General features: G+C 31.9%; 1 protein-coding gene across 2 annotated transcripts in view; it reads right to left on the bottom strand.

The window, feature by feature from the left end:
* Window positions 1–12,430, bottom strand: part of Myo81F (unconventional myosin 81F) — a 95,197-nt gene extending 82,767 nt beyond the window's left edge. For both annotated transcript variants that reach the window (XM_089706968.1, XM_089706970.1), the window contains exon 1: window positions 12,194–12,430. The gene's annotated coding sequence lies outside the window, so the exon portion shown is untranslated. The remainder of the gene's footprint in view (window positions 1–12,193) is intronic.
* Window positions 12,431–12,721: the final 291 nt, after the last annotated feature.

The raw sequence follows: 12,721 nt of genomic DNA, 5'->3' as shown, positions 1-12,721 counted from the left end.
ATACATTTATAGAAATTATGATACGATAGTTTAGTTACACCCAAAGTGTCTAAAAATTCTCGATAATTTCTTACATACTTCTCCTATGAACTATTGTTTTCATAGGTACTCTTTACTTTATTTGCCGCATTTCGGTGCTAGTAAAGACTAAACAACAATCGCCTAAACAATCAAACATGTGCGGGATCAGGTCAACACCCTCACCACGTGTTCCTAAATTTATTGCCCACAATTTGGCCGGAGCAATTATTTTTACTCAACACAGGATGCTGATCGTTTCGCGTTTTATGATTAGTTTTAATAATGACCTACTTGTTTAAGCTGGATTATAAGTACATATATAGTATATCCATGGAATATGTGGACAGTATTTGAATATTATATTTAACTGAGATTTTAAATCCAAAAGTTGGTCATGTCAATATTTTTATTACGCAAAAATATTTAAATGTATCTAAATATTGTTTATTGAGATGCAAACGGAACAAATCCAAGAGCTGAATGAATCCAATACAAGGAATAACGATCAACATAATGATTATATTTAGCGGGTTACATACCAGACCAACAATTATATTTCACCCAACCCTTTGATGACTATAATTTCCCTCACCATTTAACGATGGAGGGCTATTAAGTTGTGTGGTTAGTCGATTAGTTGACTCACCCAATAGATTACTTTTCTCAAACAAAAACATTTTCTCGGATACCAAATAACGCTTTTACTTTTACAAGATACACTAAAAGATAAATAAGTTGTGTATTACACGAAATACACTAGAAGATAAAGTTTGAAAAAAATGCCTAGGTTCGATATGTATTTAGCATGTATTTTATAGCATTAAATTTATATTTTTTATAATTTTTAAAGAATAGAAAAAGTACCACGAGGCGTCTTCGAATTCCACCACCTCGTGATTAATAGTCTAATGCCCAGGTTTAGTAGCAATACTTTTAAAGTTATGTTTCAAAATGAGCGCATTGCGCTAACCTGAAATTGGCTCGCAGACCTGCAGTGGAGTCGCGGTTATATCGATACTAAGTGCACTACTTTTCATGAACTCAATAACCCCTGGAAGTCGGCAAGATGAAACGGTATATGAAGTAAACATTTTGTTCTGTTATTTTTAATCTTCTAGGAAGTGTTTATACTTAGTTGTACAATGTTTTAGTACAAAGGATCTGAAGCCAAATTAAATAAACATATAGGTACTTTACTCCCATAAGATCACTTAACTATAAGGTTTGTAACGAAAACATAACTCAAAGGGGATGAAAAGGGAGATAGAAATTTGAGTGCTATGTCGGTATGTCACTGAATAAAGTGAAGTGTTTAGTGCGAAGTCGCGGGCGGTTAGATAGTTAAAATAAATGAATAAACGCATATATGCGGTAGGTTTGGAATATGAACTTCATCTTAATCAAGTTAAAAATTTATAGAGAAACCCGTGGTGGTTGCCTGCAAATATTATTAATCAGTGATCAAAGTAACTATTCACTATTTTGTTTCATTCTTCCTTTGATTAAATAACGTGAAAGTAAAAGGGACTTACCTAATTATATCATGCACCAACAAAATATGTCCATAAGTAGGTTATTCGCAAACTATATTACATTGTATGAAAGTCCGGCAAATTGGATGATGAGGGAACATGAAAATATGTAATACCTCCACGAAGAAAAAGAGAAAAGGCCTGAAGGTCTTAATTTACGTTTCACACGAGCCAATAATAACTGAAATAATTATGACGTGTCTATGAGTCTATGAGTTCTTGGCTTGAATAAACCATTGTTGTATGTTTGTTTACCACTTACAGTAATGTGTGAAGATTGTTTCTTACAGTTAGATATTTTGGATTGGTTTGTAGTTAACACTTACTCGTTAGTTACTATTGTATTTTAATAGCGGTTACTAGTGACATTGTTGTGATAGTGACTAGTATCCGTCATGTGTGTGTAAAATTTTATCCGAATAGGTTTAGTAGTTTGAGAGTAGTTATTGTCAGTAATGTGCAAACAAATATAGACACTTGCATGTTAGCTGTCAGTTAGTGGTATAGAGAATTAATTGTATTTAAAATAAATTATATCAAATGTAATTTAAATCAAGCATGAAAGCTCGTCAAGCGATTTAATCATCCACATTCTACCACATCTGGATTCAGTAACAGATCGAGACGTCATAGCACCCCTACGCAAAAAAAGCTATTTACATTATAAATGATTCATGCAAAAAGGTTTACATAAGTAATCCCTAAATCCTGACTACCATATAATTGGCAAAGCAATATAATCATTACAACGGGCGCACGATGCGCGCGCGCAGCTGATAACAGCTGACCGGTCGTCTCTCGTCCGGTTGGTAATGAGGTTTGAGCCGAATATTTATGGAATCATTTGAAAATACGTAGTGGTCCTTGAGGAATTATGTAATGTGTTACTTTTAGGTAAATTGAAAATAAAATTACGAGATGTATCTAACTTATAATAGAAGCCTTGAACTACTCCAAAGTGGTCGATTTTCTAAACATTAATTTCAGGTAACTAATTCATTTCATTTTTTAATTATGAGATCGATAGTAGGTACATTGAAGAGGGTTAAAATTTGGGATGGTAATTCATATGGAGAATACCATGGAATATTTTCCAAAGAATCTGTTTCTCTGAGTGTCATCTTATCATCTCGTAATTCTTACTATATTTAGCTAACAAATACTAGGCAATTTAAAACCTGCTTCTATGATAATCACGTTTATAAAATTATACCTGAAAGTCTTTTTATGGCAAATCGATTGCAGATAAATAAATATCCACGTCAAAGGCTAAGGTCAATAAATAGCCATTATCCATTCGATATATTTGATTGATGACGTGACTTTTCACATATGGCTGAAGCCTGCGGAAATTTCTAGAAGTGACGTTAAGTCCGCATTTTTATAGACCGCTTTGAATACGTTATAAATACTTATACATATATGTAAAGTAGTAAGGATATTATATTAACATGAACTTAGTTCTTTTTGCCTTCGTATTATATGATAAGTTTCAATTAGAATCATGTTTATATAGTTGGTTGTCATTAATGAGCTTAGGAATCGAACCTGCCTTAGGTTTTGAATTATTTATTTATGGAAAGATGAAAAACGTTAATTTAAATGAATGAATAAGTTGTTTTAATTATACTCTCATAAATAATGAGAAAACATGTTTAATACTTTTGCATAAAAGAGTCTATGAAAACTTAAATTATTCAACGTTCAAATATTATGTTTACACGTCGTCACAAGTGAACACAAAAAAAAAACGAGTGAAAAAAAAATAATCAAAACACAGGTCCGTCAAAGGTGCATTCGTTGCAACTTGCAAATTGCGACTCCGATACGCGCAAAAAATATATCTGCGACAGCTGCCATCAAAACTTACTGCATTTGTATCGATAACGTTTTATTTTTGAACGTCCGACGGCTAAGTTTAAATCGGTTTGCATTGTAGTTTTTGGGTTATCTATTTTTTAACTCATGTGGAGGAAATATTTTTTTTTATTTATTTGTGATTTTTTTATACAGTATTTGTAATGGATAAACTCATTTATTATTAAACTATGGTGGTAAATATTAAATTATGTTTGGACGATTTAAAAGTACTTCTAAAGAAAGTCTAGATGAATGTATACGTGTTTCAATTTGATTTGAATTACCTACTGCTACAAAAATAAGTGTATACATACTGATGTACTTAATATATGAATTATTTAGATTTTAAGTTTCTATTTCTGTTTAACCCGGCTAAAGCCTATGCAGATATTAAAAGTCATTAAAATAATAATTCACTTCCGTTTTATTAAGAAACGTTTATTATGAAAGAATAAGTGATGTTATGAAATAAAATAATAATAAAATAAACATTAAAACGTTAAATAACGCGTAATAATAAGAGTCTCCTTGATTATCATATTTAAGCGCTTTCACATTAGATGGTTACTAATTGTTTAAATAAGTTACGTTTTGGATAATAATAAATAGGTTATTATTTAATGTTGGAAGTCTATTTTACACATTTATGCAGACAATTATGATCCGTAAGTGTAATGAACTGCATACTTAGGTAGGTACAGATGAAGTTAGATTGTTAATGAATTATAGTAATTCGCCCGTCGTGGTACATATTTCGCAATAAAAGGTAGGCATATGTCCGTTCTCGGGTATCAAAATATCTCCATACCAAGTTTCATGCAAATTGGTTCAGTAGTTTAGGCGTGATTGAGTAACAGACAGACAGACAGAGTTACTTTTGCATTTATAATATTAGTATGGATTGTACCAAAACCAAAATCCAGAATTGTTTTTGAATGGTGTCGTAACAAACATACCAGTAGAGTAGTATTCTTAAATGCATTAGGTATTATCTTTTCGGTCAAGGCAAAAATCTCAAAAATCTTAAATAATAATTAACACTAGGTAAGTGTTATTTATGCTCAACATAACACTAAAAAAGAAATAACAGAACATTAAAATCACTCATAACCATTATTATTTTTAGTTTATTAGCTGTTGTAATAAATAAAATTAATGGTCACCATCAATCTCTAGTTCTCCAATTCTCTACATCAAAAGAAAATCAGTAGTTATATTAAATTTACATTATAAATAAACGACAATCACTATAATTTGTTCCACGGTTTTTATTTTTACAACTCCATAAATTTACTGTCCATTTGGGACAGTTCTATAAGGAGAGAGGGAGATAGAAAATAGATTTGTTCAACCAAAAAAAATGAGACAAAAAAACCGTGACTCGTGCACACCTGTTCTGTAGGTACGTGGTCCCAAACATCTGCTTTTAGCTGATAAAATAAATTATGGTAATGATTACTTTGCTGAGGCCTCGTTAAGTGCATTAAAACGAGATTTTTAAACATTTAAAATTCAAATAAAAAATTGATCATACAAAGTCTACACTCATGCCTTGTGATAAACATCGACCAAAGTATACACTTTAAATCGAAGATAAATTTCGTAATTTTTGGTAACATTTCTTGAAATAAACAAATCTTACTCATTAGATACGATGATCTGATACATGTACATAATACATATGTATTTTGTAACTTTTAATTAGCTAGGTGCATGTTTGTTAACTATTTAGCTGAGGTACATTTTCTTCACAAGTGATTCCTAGTTCCTAGCTTTTAATTAATTTATCACTGTGTCCGTTAATTTATTATTATACTCGGTAACATATAGAAAAATATGATTGTCAATTGTGTACTCCAATAAATAATTTTTTGTGTTTGTTAAATACTCATTTACCATCGACTATCTTTATAGCAATAAGGAAACCGGAACACAATAACTAGTCGACTTTATAATATAGAATTGTACTACCGTATGTTATTAACATGTAACTTATGTTCAATAAGGAAGAATAGTACCATAATGATGTAATTTATGCAATTATTATACATAGTTTAGTTATTTTCTGCACAATTATTGTTTCTTACTTCATGTTAGTTCAATTATAATAATTGAAGTCCAACTTAGTGCTTAAATTTCTTTAATATTATTGAAATGTCTTTGTTTAAGGATGGTTGTTATTTTAATATCTGTAATTATTGGATTGAAATTTCATTCCTACATACAATCGGAACTAATTATTAAAAAAATTGAATTCTTTCTACAGTGTTACTTGTATTATAATAATTATCTCGAAAGTAAAATACCTATGTAACTTCCTGGTATATTTATTTAATTTTCACATTTTAATAAGAAAACCCTATCCAAGCTAACTTTATCTAAAAGTTTGCCTATACGTATTGACGACAAAACCACAATGACCCATCGCTTGTGTATTATATTCGCGAAAAACGTTAGAACTTAGAACCTTATCAGTTATCACTTAGCGTAATACAACAATGATTTCATTGATCATCAAGAATTATTATTATTAACAAAACTCATAATTTATGTATGTATGCTAATGTAGCCTTTTTTTTATAGTGGGGAAATCTTCCAAAGATACCCACGGCTCCTTCCCCGGGGGCCGTGGGTGGATTATGTCGGATTCTTACCGACTAAAACCCCACTGTGTTCCGTCGAGCCGCTTTGATGGGGCCGCGGGTATTTGTTAGGATTCTTCCGCGACATGTTAATGTAGCCTGAGTGACAATTCTGATGATACAGCTGTCCGGCTTAAGGGCATGCCAAAGAAGCATGTACATACTCAAAATTTTAGATAATCTTAGTCCAAATCCATTACCCTCCTTTCACAGTCGGTTAAACTAAATTACGTAAAATATACATTGTTTACATGGACGTGACGCGCTTGTCCTTCCAAGAAATCGTCTAACGGAACTCGGAACGGTCTTTTCGTGTGTTGCGCCTTGTATAGAACTATTGTTCCTGATGACGTGGTTCCAGTACTATAGGAACTAGTATTGTGTATGGTGTATGGTTAAGTGGTTAGGTTTCAATCGAAAAAAAAATTATAAGTTCTTTTTTTATAGGTAGTCGTATTTATCCCAGGTCGAACCTATTTTAAAATACCTTTGAAATTTCAAAAATATCAATAACCATTTAGACTAAAAAAGGAAGTGAACCTGGTTTGATGTTGATAGAAATTTTTTACAGCCTTTCAGCCTTTCAGGCTTCAAAGTAGGGATGTAACGATACATGATTTTGCCGATACGATACCGATACCGATATTTGTAGTAATGTATCGGCGATACCGATACCGATACCGATATCGATGGCTTGGTAGAAAAATAAATAGTGAATTATGCATAAAAAGCTACCAACATTTAACAGAGACAACTGTTAATCGTATTCTTTTAAATAAAAATGCCAAATCAAAAAACAACAAAACCATTTATTTTAGTATTATTATTTTACGAAGTCAGTTAAACGCCGACTTACACACAAGAGTAGGAGATAGACACTGTTATGGCACAAGGAACAGAAATAGAATTGAAATGCCATTTTTCCGATTAGCTAAAGTTAAAAATTCATTTATGGGTCAAGGTATACGCTTTTACAATAGAATTCCTCATAATATTAAAGAGTTTAGTAGTTCTAAATTTAAAACTTATATAAAAAATGTACTAGTTCAGAGAGCGTACTACAGTATTCAGGAATATATGGAGGATAAAAACCCATGGAGGGTTGTCGCGAAAAAACCACAGGACAGTTCTTTGGCATGTTATTATAATATATTATGATGTTACATATGTATTTTGTAAAATTGTAAAACTGACATGATTTAAAAGAGCAACTATGGAGTTTCTTGCCGGTTCTTCTCCGTAGATACTGCTTTCCGAATCGGTGGTAAATTTTAAAATATGTAATGACGTTTCAAAAGTGCTTCTATAAGAAGTCTAATTGAATGAATAAATGTTTGAGTTTGAGTTTGACTTTGTAAACTTTAAGTAATACACATACAATCAGTACCTAATAAAAGTTTACTATTGGTAGAGTTTTTTCAGAAAACAAAGTGCGCACGCGCGGGCGGCCTCCCGCATCGTTCATTGGGCGCGGGTTTTTGAATTATTTGATATCAAAAAAATTGGTTGTTTGTAAAGTAGGTTTACGATCGAGATGTTTACGTGATAACATAATGCAGTGGCAGCGCTCGAGATGAAACGGGAGATCGGTCCGTCTCTCTCGTTATACCTGCGATCGCGCTCGTGAGGTTTTGGTGTGACACAAGTTTATGAACATGTCACCCGACTAGAACGATTTTAAAAACTTTATCACGTTAAAAATTAAAAAAAATCGAAATTATTTATTTCTTTCCTTTACATAAACTAATTTGTGATTGGAACACTCCTAGTAAGCAAATAAAATGCTTGTGTCAGGAGGTTCCGCTCTTCCTTAACACTATTACAGAAACAGAAATAAAACAATATGAATGAATACAATGCAAAAACATAAAAGAAAAGAAAGAATTTAATAAAAAAATATCGGTATCGGTTGATTTATTATCGGCGATACCGATATATCGGCTTGCCGATATATCGGCCGATATATCGGTATCGGTATCGGTATCGTTACATCCCTACTTCAAAGGATACTTGCTTAAAGTGTTCATAGTGAAAAGCAAGTTTCGTTTTGTATTTTACAATTTACAAGGATTGAGAAGACTAATTCTTCAAGGGCGCAAACTATTATCGATTAATTTAAATGGTTTTAGAGGCGAAACTGAACTATAAGTTATAACCCCCAAATTTCAGAGATAATTGTTTAGTTTCAAATTCTCATTAGATCCTCGGAGTTTAATCGTCATGTCTATTAAAACTTGAGTTAAATCATACTTTAATTATAAATTAAAAGAACATAGTTCTTATTTAACGAAATAATAAAATTTTATATAATTAATATTTATTTTTTATGTTGGTACGTAATAATAAAATAATTGCAAAACATCTAACGGTCTGTTTAACCTACCAATCTCACCTGACGCTTCCACATTTTAAACTCAGCATAAAGGCAAGTTTAAAACTATCGCGTTTTAACAAAAAATCCTCGTCATTTCTGTTGACAATAATACGTAGCGTAAAAACGTACGTTTAAATAACAATTGATATTTATGTAGCCTTTTTTAGAGGTTTTATTGTATGGTACTTACTACTCGTAAAGCTTTAATTGCTAGAAATTGACTAATTATTCAATTTACTAGCCAATATTCTCTTGGCAACGAGCCAAAGCAGTTCTGTATTGTTCAAGATGCATGTTCATTGATTTCTGAACTAAAGTAACTAAATAAATAATAATCTCCAGTCCATAGTCGTATAGTAGATAAAAGGTAGATTAAGACATAATCCAAGCTGAATGATTGTGAAATATATTATCCAAAAATACACAATAATACATACCGACGCGACGTCGGAAGCGAAATTATATTTTGCGCTCCAAAAAGCCACTAAGAATTAGGTACACTCAAACAGTTGTTAAAATTTAGACGCATCTGGAGACTGGAACTAAAAGAAAAGTTTGTTCGAGTAAACCCACACGTTTTTAACATAATTGGTTGTAAATTTGTTCCGCTAGAAGTAGGCACATGACTGATGTCTTAATTGTTTAATGACTGCTAAATAGAGGTGTTAAGTTATACAGCCTTATTAAGATTTATACCAAATGTATACGATTGTATATAACTAAAATACCTACATAGTTCTCAATTTGTTTCATTACGTGTACATTATTTCATGTTATTTATCGCATAAGTTTACCGTCATATACCTAAACATATTTGGATAAAGCTCAATAATTAATTCAATACAAACATTCTATTATAAACTAATAGAAAAAACGAAAGCTATATTTCATTCGTATTTCATGAGGTATGAGATTTTAATCACAAATTCAGCTCATTATGTCATACCTACTCGTTAACAAGTTTTTAAGCCTAGAGCGATCTCGTCATAATTATAATTATGAATTTTATATCTAGAAAGGACATCGTCTAGAATCTTGATTATTTTATCATGAAAGTAGCTGAGTTCTTTTAGACTTTCATAATTCTCTGATAGGTAATCTATCTATACTAATATTATAAAGAGGAAAAGTTTGTAAGTATGTATGTAAGTATGTATGTATGTATGGTTTTCACGCAAAAACTACTGGACCGATTTCAAAAATTCTTTCACCATTAGAAAGCTGCATCTTTACTGAGCAACATAGGCTATATTGCATTTTCAAAAAAATTAGAGATCCTTACCAAAAATGCAATAATGTAACCCAAGGTGTAAAAAAATCCTCAATAAAACTTCTGTCATCGCGTGCGCTGCGGAATCTATTGAAGATAGAACAAAAAAATGTTCTACAGTATTATAGAATGGATCAATATCTACAAGAAAGTCCGCGATACCATATGTCCATCTTCAGTAGTTATGTTACTACAACAACTTTTTTACGTTTTCAAAGTAAATAGAAGTGCCGACAGTAATCAAACCATGTTATCCATACACATATATTAATCCTTATCCCATTAAATGATGTTTTATTATAGACTGTTTCAATACCAGCAAAATACTTTTTAAATGAAAAGAATTGGATATTCCATTCAAAAGATATAACGAATTTAAAAGTGTCAATCTACAGAAAATAGTAGGTATACTGTTCGAGCAGGCCGTAGTGCGGGGGTCACGGAGGAATTCTACCAATATGCGTCTTGACGGAACACAGTGGGGTTTTGGTCGGTAGGAATCCGACATAACCCACGGCCCCTCCCCGGGAGGCCGTGGGTATCTATGAAAGATTTCCCCACTAAAACAAAAAAAAAAAGGCCGTAGTGCGGGACGGGGTAAAGGTGATTTTCATGTGATTAAAAATTAAACCTATAGTCCGACCTATAGTAGACTTTTCACTGTAACGATATCGCTATCTATGCGGGTGAAACCGCAGGGCATTGCTAGTACAATATAAAAATGAAACCCGTTTTCCTTGGTCACGGCATCACGCGTGAAAGGGTGGACCGATTTCGATAATTCTTTTTTTATTATATTCCTTGAAGTACGAGGATGGTTGTTATGTAGAGAAAACGTAAATATGTACCACGGGCGAAGCCGGGGCGGAGCGCTAGTCTAATTTATAAAACAATACTTTTGGTACGACTAGGATCTAGATAAAGGTTCTTATTACAGGTTAATATTTACGTATCAATGTGTCAACAAAAGCTTATCAATTTATCTCAAGAAAATTCTCAGATCCGTTCTGAGTCACACGTCATTAGGACAAATCTTAAAAAGCCTTGGATTCCGTGCCCGTGAGTCACACAGCTTTTCTTTTTATTTCGTAACCGGTTATGATTAACTTATTAGTCAAGGGAGTTTATATTTTATCATTACTGTTACGTTAGTAATCGCTGATAAGGAGTATGGAATACAATAAGACGAAATCGTAAGGGAAAAAACCATATTATTGTATTTAACGAATTGTAAGTTAAATATTATCTTTTGTTTTCAAATCGAAAGCGATTCATATAAAACAAGGATACTATGTATTAAATGAAAGCTATATGACCTTATTATATTAAGTATTAACATAAACATTTTACATGTTTCTGACGAGATATTTGGAATTTGCAATTTAGTTGGTAGGTAGGTAATTAAAACATAAACCGTACAAAATTGAATGTATTTGTTATTGTAATAGTATAAATTTTATCATAATAATTTCGTGCTATTTATATTTTCGTGTATTTCGCCTTTTTGAACATTATTTTAGAGAATGTGATTATTTAAGCAAGTACTTAAGATGTAGGTACTTTTAAGTTCTTAGGGTAGGTAGTTGTCATAGGCCCTGGCACAATAAAACTCCTATAATTATGTGGTACACTTCACACATCGTTATAGGTAGGTTATAGAGCACGATTCTTATTCGCTATCAGGTATGTACCTATATCTCAACCCTTGTATTAGAGCCGACATAGGAGTTCTTATTTTTCCTTTCATGTCCTGTAAATTGCATAGTCGTTCAGAAACAATGCAGCACTCGAGAATCGAACGTGTGTTGTGAACGAATCGATATCGCTGATGTTGCATTTTGATTGTCGTTACTCGTTACTACATAGACTGTTTCTTCTAACTACGGTAGCTGTATTATGTATATGCGTGTACATGATTTTTGCGAAATATGCTTGTGGTCTTGTTCTTAGAATATGATATGGAATTTATTTTTGAAATTATAAAAGAAATGTAGATTTACTTAAGTAATATTATGGAGCAATTACCTTCATGCTTAGCTTTCAATTATTCACACAAAAAAACAAAATGTATTTTAAATTATTATTTAAGTAAATTCTTAAATGAAAGAAGAGTAGGAAGATAATACAATCAAAGCTTTGAATACAATTCAGCCTCAGTTTCATATTATGTATTACCTACGTGGTAAATAAGTAATTATAATTTACTATTATTTATTTCATCCTAAAAATATTAACATAGATACGTTATGGTTTTGCCAGTATAGTAAACCCCTTATTATGGTACTATAAAGTAATAAAATATCGTCGTCCCAGCTCAACCCCCGCAAATTCGCCCGGGCTCGCTGTACATACCCTATCGCAAAGCTACGGGCGGGTGCCTTCACGGTAGGGCATCCCTAGTTACGACTTTTAACACACAAAAACAACCAAATAATAATCCCACTCAACAAACATGCTGAGACGAACTTATTACAAGACTTTCATTCAAACTTACCCTCTTAAAAAAATCGGTGATTGTATTGATCACAACATGTGTGTAAATACAAATCATGAAATAAAATCCAAACAAAAATCTTCTAGGCCACACATAAAAACAGTAGAAACTGTAATAGATTTAAAATCAGTACTCTGACACACACTACATCAAAATTTCCAAAACACTAATTTTTGCAAGTAACAATTTAATTAAAATTTAACTCAATATAACGTCCACTCCCTATAAAATACATCAAAAGACTGGTTCAGTTCGTTTCGTTCATAGGTTTCCAGTTCACTCTTCATTGAATGAGTGAGAAATTATGAATGGATGACAGCATGGCATGGAACGAAAGGAGTTGCTTTAATATGAATGACCGAGTTAATGTCAACTCGAATAATTATAACGTCAGATTGTGACATGTAAAAAGTTCAATCTGCCATCTAGTTTTCCAGATATGGAACTATTTCTTACTTTGTATATTAAATTTTTTACGAGTTTCTTTAATTAAATTATCAATAAAAATAGCAAGTTTTGTTCTTTTTT

This window comes from Colias philodice, chromosome 18 (genome assembly GCF_061535455.1).
Source record: "Colias philodice isolate Cphi_HAF_F1 chromosome 18, ilColPhil1 Martin Lab GWU primary, whole genome shotgun sequence".
NCBI classification, from domain to species: domain Eukaryota; kingdom Metazoa; phylum Arthropoda; class Insecta; order Lepidoptera; family Pieridae; genus Colias; species Colias philodice.
This window is presented reverse-complemented; position numbering and strand designations above follow the sequence as displayed.